We start from the raw sequence: 8113 nt of genomic DNA, 5'->3' as shown, positions 1-8113 counted from the left end.
TTAAGGGCATTTAAGTGGTCATTGGATAGACATATGGATGAAAATGGAATAGTGTAGGTCAGATGGTTTCACAGGTCGGCGCAACATCAAGGGCCGAAGGGCCTGTACTGCGCTGTAATGTTCTAATTCTAATTCTAATTCTAATTCTAATTCTAATTCTAATCCTTCCTCAGATAAGGAGACCAAAACTGCACACAATACTCCAGATATGGTCTCACCAAGGCCTTGTATAATTGCAGCAAACATCCTTGCTCCTGTACTCAAATCCTCTCGCCATGAAGGCCAACATACCATTTGCCTTCTTAATTGCCTGCTTCCCTTCAGGGACTGGTGCAACAGGAAACCCAGGTCTCGCTGCACCTCCCCCTTTCCCAATCTATCACCGTTCAGATAATCTGCTTTTCTGTTTTTGCCACCAAAGTGGATAACCTCACATTTATCCACATTATACTTCATCTGCCATGTATCTGCCCACTCACTCAACCTGTCCAAATCACACTGGATCTTCTCTGCATCCTCCTCACAGCTCACACTCCCATCCAGCTTTGTGTCATCTGCAAACTTGGTTATATTACATTTAATTCCCTCATCTATATTATTAATATATATTCTGAATAGCTGGGGTCCTAGCACTGATCTCTGCAGTACCCCACTAGTCACTGTCTGCCACTTGGAAAAAGACCCGTTTATTCCTACTCTTTGTTTCCTGTCTGCCAACCAGTTCTCTATCCATGTCAGTATCTCACCCCCAATCCCAGGTGCTTTAATTTTGCATGCTAATCTCTTATGTCGGACCATATCGAAAGCCTTCTGAAAGTCCAAATACACCACATCCACTGGTTCGCCCTTATCTCTTCTGCTAGTTACATCCTCAAAAAATTCCAGTAGATTTGACAAGCATGATTTCCCTTTTGTAGGTCCATGTTGATTTTATCCAATCCTGACATTGTTTTCCAAGTGCTCTGCTATTACATCTTTTATAATGGACTCTAGCATTTTCCCCACTACTGATGTCATGCTAACCGCATCGGAAGTAATCCTGAGATTAATATCTTTGAGGTCCTGCTTTTTAATTTAGCTCCTAAATTCTTAAATTCATCCTGCAGGACCTCATCCCTTTTTCTACCTATGTCGTTGGTACTGACATGTACCACGACCACTGGCTGTTCACCCTCCCCCTTTAGAATGTCCTGCAGCCGCTCCGAGACATCCTTGACCCTCGCACCAGGGAGGTAACATACCATCCTGGAGTCTCATTTGTGGCCACAGAAACACCTGTCTGTTCCCCTTACAATTGAATCTCCTATCACTATGGCTCTCCCAGTCTTTTTCCTCCCCTGCTGTGCAGCAGAGCCATCCATGGTGCCACGAACTTGGCTGTTGCTGCTTTTCCTGGGAGGCCATCCCCCCAACAGTATCCAAAATGGTATATCTGTTTGAGAGGGGGATGGCCACAGGGGACCCCTGCACCACCTGCCTGTGCCTACTACTCCTCCTTGTGGTCACCCATCCCTTTTCTGCCTGTGCAGCCATTACCTGCGGTGTGACCACCTCACTAAATGTGCTATCCATGACGTCCTCAGCATCTCGGATGCTCCATAGTGAATCCACCCACAGCTCCAATTCCATAATGTGGGTAGCCAGTAGCTGCAGATGGATACACTTCCTGCACACATGGTTGTCAGGGACACAGGAAGCGTCCCTAATTTCCCACATAGCGCAGGAGGAGCATATCACGAGTGCGAGCTCTCCTGCCATGACTTAGCTTTAGATTACTTAGTTACTCCCTTTAAAAAATACTAATTACACTACAGGCCTTGTTCTACTCCAAACACTACCCAATACATTCTAAAGTCCTTCATAAATTACACTAATTTAAAAAAACACACTTTCGCAGTACTAACCTTATCACTTATGAGATAGATTTAAACAAAGAACTTTCCCCCGATTTTTCAAATGCAAATAGCGGCTGCCATTTTTAGCTGTGCCAAAGTCTTTGTAAAAGTTGTCTGCAATATTCCAGCTTTCCTTTTTTTTAATATTAATGTAAGTTTCCAACCAATTAATTAAAAATCCTCATTTGGCATAGCATGTTTTCCTGACATTCCGCACCACACGGAATGAAATGTGACGATAGGAACATTTCATTACAAGGTTGTAGGGGGAGAAAAGCACACACATTCATTCTCAAACACTCACTTCTCAAGGTCACACATTAATCTTAGAATTGCTGTAGTTGGCATTTTTTGCAACAGCTATTCTAGCTTAATTGTTTGGAGTTTTGTCATCATCCTTTCTTTGGATGAGGTACCATTAAGAAATTGCATTTCTTTTGAGTTAGGTGTTGCCAAATGGGGTTAAAGTTTCTCTGGGAATGTTCATCTCAATAAACATGTGGTTGTTGGTGAAGCTTGGAGTATGCAAACTTCCATTACTGCTTATGGCATCTTCTTCTGTATGAAAAGTTTTAACCCTTCAACTGCTGTTTCTGCAACACGTGGCTTTAACCATTTGGGTTCCAGCACCTTGATAATTCTTCTCTCTATAGTGACAGTGGGTAATGAATTGCTTTTAGGCCCTTGTGAGGTGTCTGAGATTTCCTTCAGGCCCTAGTTCTTGTTGAGTTCTGAATAGAAATTGTTGGGTTTGATTAGCTTTGGATTTGGGACTTGATCATTGGGTTCTTCAGTGGATAGATCCATCCTCACTTTTAGTTTTCTGGTGAATTACACAAGTGCTGTCTACTTTAGGGTACTTTTCCTTCTCTTTTCCCTTTACTGTGGGGAGGTTCTTTTTTCTAATCTGCCCTATCCCCTCTGGGACATTACTGCTCGTAGGTGTCCATCCAGCTTTCAGTGCACTAACCTGCGGCACCTCACAGTTGGCTCGCCTTTTTGGGAACTTTCCTTGTCCCTGCAGATTTCTGTAAATGTTGTTAGTAGCCTTTATAGGGCATCTCTTTGTTCTGCAATTAAGTAGGAGAGTGTGGGGTCTAATTTCAGTGTGAGCTAACCGGACAGCAGGGGGATCAATTTGGGAATCCTCCAGGCCTTCCTCTAACTCATTGTCCCTTTCGTCCCCCTCCTTCCTGACTGTCTGACAGACCTGTACTTATCTGTCCCCTTCCTGGCTGTGATACTGTTTTAACATGTTAATGTGGCACAGCCTTTGTTTTTTCCTTTGATCTGGGGCATCAATTAAATAATTTACCTGGCTAATTCTTTTTGCCACTCAGTATGGGCCACCGAACCAGGCTTTCAGGGGCTCACCCTGAATTGGGAGTAGTACTAATACATGGTCTCTGGGCCGAAATGGCATGGTTATCTGCCTGCCTTTTCGTAGCTGTCTGGAAGGGCTTTTAGGTGCTCCTGAGCAATTGCACGGGCTCTCGCGAGCCGCTCCCAGAATATGGAAATGTAGTCTAACATGGAAGTCTCACCTCTGTGTCCCAAAAATCTCTCCTTGATTAGTTTTAGAGGACTTCTCACCTCATGTCCATAAACTAATTTAAAGGGACTAAGGCCGGTGGACTCATTGGGTGAGTTCCTGGTAGCAAACAGGAGAAATTCCAGCCCTTTGTCCCAGTCATGGGGGTATTTGTAGCAGTATGCTCTGATCATTGTCTTTAGGGTCTGGTGGTATCACTCCAAAGACCCTTGTGACTGTGGGTGGTAGGCAGAGGACTTTAGCTGAGTTATGCCCAGATTATCCATGACTTTTTGTAAGATTCCAGACATGAAATTCATGCCCTGATCTGACAGGATCTCAGCAGGCAGCCCATATCAGATGAAGAATTGGGTTAGCCTCTCCGCCATGACCTTGCAGAGATAGTTCTTAGGGGAATGGCCTCTGGGAATTGGGTAGCCACATCCATAATGGTGAGATGATAGTCCCCTTTTGTTTTTGGCAGGGGTTCCATACAATCCACCAGCATTCTGTTGAAGGGTTCCCCAAAAGCCAGTATGGGAATTAGGGGTGCAGGTTTTATTGCAAGTTGGGGCTTCGCCACAATTTGGCATGTGTGACAAGTTTGACAGAGCTCTACCACATCTTTGGGAGTTCTGTCCAGTCAAAATGTTGTCTTATGCAGGCTTGGTTTTTCCGTACACCGACATGTCCAGCCATTGGAAGTTCATGGGCTATTCTTAGTATCTCCTTACGGGACCTCTGCGGCACTACTGTCTGGTGGACCTCTGTCCACTCTTCATCTGGAGTTCTGCGAGGAGGTCTCTACTTCCTCATCAGCACTTCATTTTTTAAATAGTAGCACTCTGGAACTCCCTCTTCTTCAGCTTCAATTTGGGCAGTCTTGCTAACTATTTTAATATTGGGTCGGCTTGCTGAGCCTCAACGAAGGAAAATCAGTTTAATCCATCCCTTGGGTCCTCTAACTTCCCAAAGAAGGTTTCAAATAAACAGTCAATAGGGCCAGCTGTCTGCAGTGCCAGTTCAGCCTCATCTGATGGAGCTTGTTTGGCCATGGACTGAGTCACCCAATCAGGGAAAATGCCGGGGGCCTTCTTCTGCAACTGCTCTGTCTCCCTGACCTGTTTCAGTATCTCTGAAATGACTGGGGAAGCTACCACATTTGCCCCGGCCATATCATTACCCAGGAGCAGGTCAACCCCATCCACAGGTAAACTAGCGACAATCCCCAAAGTTACCGGTCCTGAAACAAGGACGCACTCCAGATACACCCGATATAAAGGTATGGGCATACACTGCCCACCGATACCACTCACTGGCACTTTAGCATTCAATGCTTTCTCCAAGGGAAAAGTCATGCCTTTTCCCAGCAGAAGGGATTGAGTGTCCCCTGTATCCCTAAGTATGACTGTGTGCTTGCTTGCCTCACTCAAGGGGTATGGGGACACAAAATACTGGTAACTTTCAGGAATTTTGTTAAGTTTTCCCACACTCGCAGTAGTAGGTTTACTGGATCTTACTGCTGCGGTTAAAGCCACAGCCTGATCTGCTGTGGTTCCAACAAGGCCCCTTTTCCTGCACTAGTCTGGTGTGCCCTGATTAATCCTATAGGTTTTCCCCATAACTTCCAGCAGTCAACTTCAAGGTAAAGTGTCTTGTTACAATGGAAACACACAGGTCTTCAGGCATCACTCCTACTCTCGGAACTATCCTTTTTGGCCTGAGGAGGGCCCTCTTTGTGTCCAGCTTTCCCTTCTCGCCCATGGCTGTTCGGGCTCCTATCATCCTTGTGATGGAAACTACACCTGCCCAATGGAAACATTTTAATTTTGTCATATGGAACACTATTTGAATGCTTCCTGGACATTGAAAATAACTTGTTTAAAAAGACCACAGAGCAGTGACTGAAAACGCGGCTGCACATTTGCATTCTGAGAAACACTTGCACAGAGAGACAATGGAAGTACTCCCTGATTCAATTAGCCAGATGGGTTTTGTCAATAGTGATGATCAAAAGACTTTGAGAGTCATTTAATGTGCAAGAGCCAGCATTCCACCCCCTCCACCACCCCCCACCCCCCAGGAAACCAGGAAAAGGCTGAGAGGGGAGCTTTGAATGTCTTGCTAATGAAAGCAATCTCAGGTCATTCAATCCATAGGGCAAGCCATTGTTCTGGGCACAGGCTAATCAGACTTATGTCTCCACTTTGATACCTTGGAATGTGAAAGGTTTTCAAATGCAAATGGTTGAGGCCTTTTTTAGCTGTGGCAAAGTCTTTGTAAATGTTGTCTGTAATATTCCAGCTTTCCTTTTTTGAAGTTGAATGTAAGTTTCCAACCAATGAATTAAAAATTCTCCTCTGGCATAGCATGTTTTCTTGACAATCTGAAAATCAACTTGATGAAGTTTTGTCTAGTAGCCTCTCTGACCTTCACAATTTAGTGGAACTTTGGTTACACAGTAACTGGATTCAATACCTCCCCAGTGTTGTGTTTCCTAATCTTCAAAATTTGGGCACATTGACATTATCCAGTAATAAATTATAAAATTGACATCAAGATTTTTAGTAAATTTGTCTAACCTTTCCAAACTGACCCTTCATGAAAACACGTTGTCATGCATTATTACTGGCACTTTTGGTGAAATGTCAAAGCTCAAAGAGCTTTGGTTAAATAGGAATAATTTATCGACTCTTAATGATAATGCATTTAGCAACATAACCCATTTACAAGTTCTGATTTAATCTATAATTATATCACCTCTATCCAAAAAGATTCCTTGAACAGTCTAAATGAACTTCTAGAACTATCTTTTCACATGAATAGTATCATAAAATTATCAATTCCATCCGAGTATGTTTAGTAGCCTTGGAAATTTATAAAACCTCTCACACTGCACCAATGGACTTCAATCACTTTCACAAAATGCTTATAGCTATCTACAGAACTTGAAAAATCTTCAGCTCCATAAAAATTCATTACAGAAAATTCCCTTTGGGTTGTTTGGCTTTTAACCTCATTTGAAGGAGGTAAGCTTGCATGCAAAACTCTGAATGTGGATGATTGTGACATTCTTGAGCTTCAAATCTGGATGGAGAACCACCTAAGTAAAATGCTGGAGTCAAATCAAGTTCTTGTCATAATCCCTTTGCTCCTAAAGACAAAGCTATTTTAACACTGGCTGGTGAACTCCTTAATTATGACATCCAACTTAAACTTATAAGAAGTAACACTGCTGTTGTGCCAACACAGGTCATGGCGAATGCTTCCAGTTTTGATACCGGCACTTCTACTTTGAGAGAGCACTGTCTTTTAGAGTGACCACTTCAAAAAAACACTCAGTTTATCAGTCCTAATATGGGCAACCTATGTAGTGACTAAAGAACTCCCTGAAGAAAATGGTCTCACCACTCTTTGGCATTAAATGATATCTCTTGCAACTATCATTACATTGGATATGGCTGATAAGAAAGCTGACAATATGGCTCATTTATCACTTGATATAATTTTGCTGGTCATTCTTATTGTATTACTTTATACTATCATAATTTCAGTGCTGGTAAAACATGAAGCTAAAGTAGATCCTATTTACATGGTTAACTTGTCTGTGATAAATGATACATTTAGCCCAGAGGTAAATTGGTCAATTTGATATTCAGGAGGGGATTTCCTCTGTTATGGATGAAAACCGAAGTTACAATTCAAGTGAAATTGAAATAAGTTGTGCAATAACTTTTCTGTGTAAATAGATTAACAGCTTGGCTCTGCAAATCTCTCAGAGCACTGTTCCAATTCCAGAAATTCAATGATAAGCAGCAAAAGGAAGCCTGTATAGGGCTGATTACAATAAAGCAACAGTTTGTACAACATGGTTGACTTTGTTTCCAATTTACATCCTTCTCTCAATTTCACATGGTCCATCTCTGACTCTTTGCTTCCCTTCCATGACTTCTCTGTTTCCATTTCTGGGGAGAGGCTATCAACCAATATACACTATGAGTCTACGGATTCCCACATCTACCTTGACTACACTTCCTCACAACTCACTTCTTGCAAGGACTCGATTCCATTCTCCCAGTTGTTCCATCTTCATTGCATCTATTTGGATGATGTAATCTTCCATACCACCACTTCCAATAGGTCTTCCTTTTTCCTTAACTGTGGCCAATCTATTTCATGTACTTCTGCTCTCGCCCCTTCCGCTCCCTCCCAGAACCCTTACAGGGTTCTTCTTGTCCTCATCTTCCACCCCATCAGCCTCCATAGTCAATGGATCATCCTATGCCATTTCTATCACCTCCAGTTTGATGACACCACCAAATACATCTTCCCTTGCCTCCCAGCATTCCAAAGGGACCGTTCCCTCTGTGACACATTGGTCCACTTCTCAGTTACCCCCAACAAACCCTTCCTTTCTTAGGGCATCTTTCCATGCAAGCACAGAAGAAGCTCCTGCCCTTTTATCTCCTCTCTTCCCACCATCCAAGGCCTCAAACACTCCTTTGAAGTGAAACAGTACTTTACTTGCACTTCTTCCAGTTTAGTATTTTGTATTCACTGCTCACAATGTGGTCTCCTCTAAAATAAAAGCAAAATACTGCAAATGCTGGAAATCTGAAACACAAACAAGAAATGCTGGAAATACTCAGCAGGTCTGGCAGTTGTGATGAAGGGTCACTGACCTGAA

The sequence above is a fragment of the Heterodontus francisci genome, chromosome 11, assembly GCF_036365525.1.
Source record: "Heterodontus francisci isolate sHetFra1 chromosome 11, sHetFra1.hap1, whole genome shotgun sequence".
NCBI classification, from domain to species: domain Eukaryota; kingdom Metazoa; phylum Chordata; class Chondrichthyes; order Heterodontiformes; family Heterodontidae; genus Heterodontus; species Heterodontus francisci.
The sequence above is the reverse complement of the archived record's forward strand: the minus strand, read 5'-3'. Positions refer to the sequence as shown.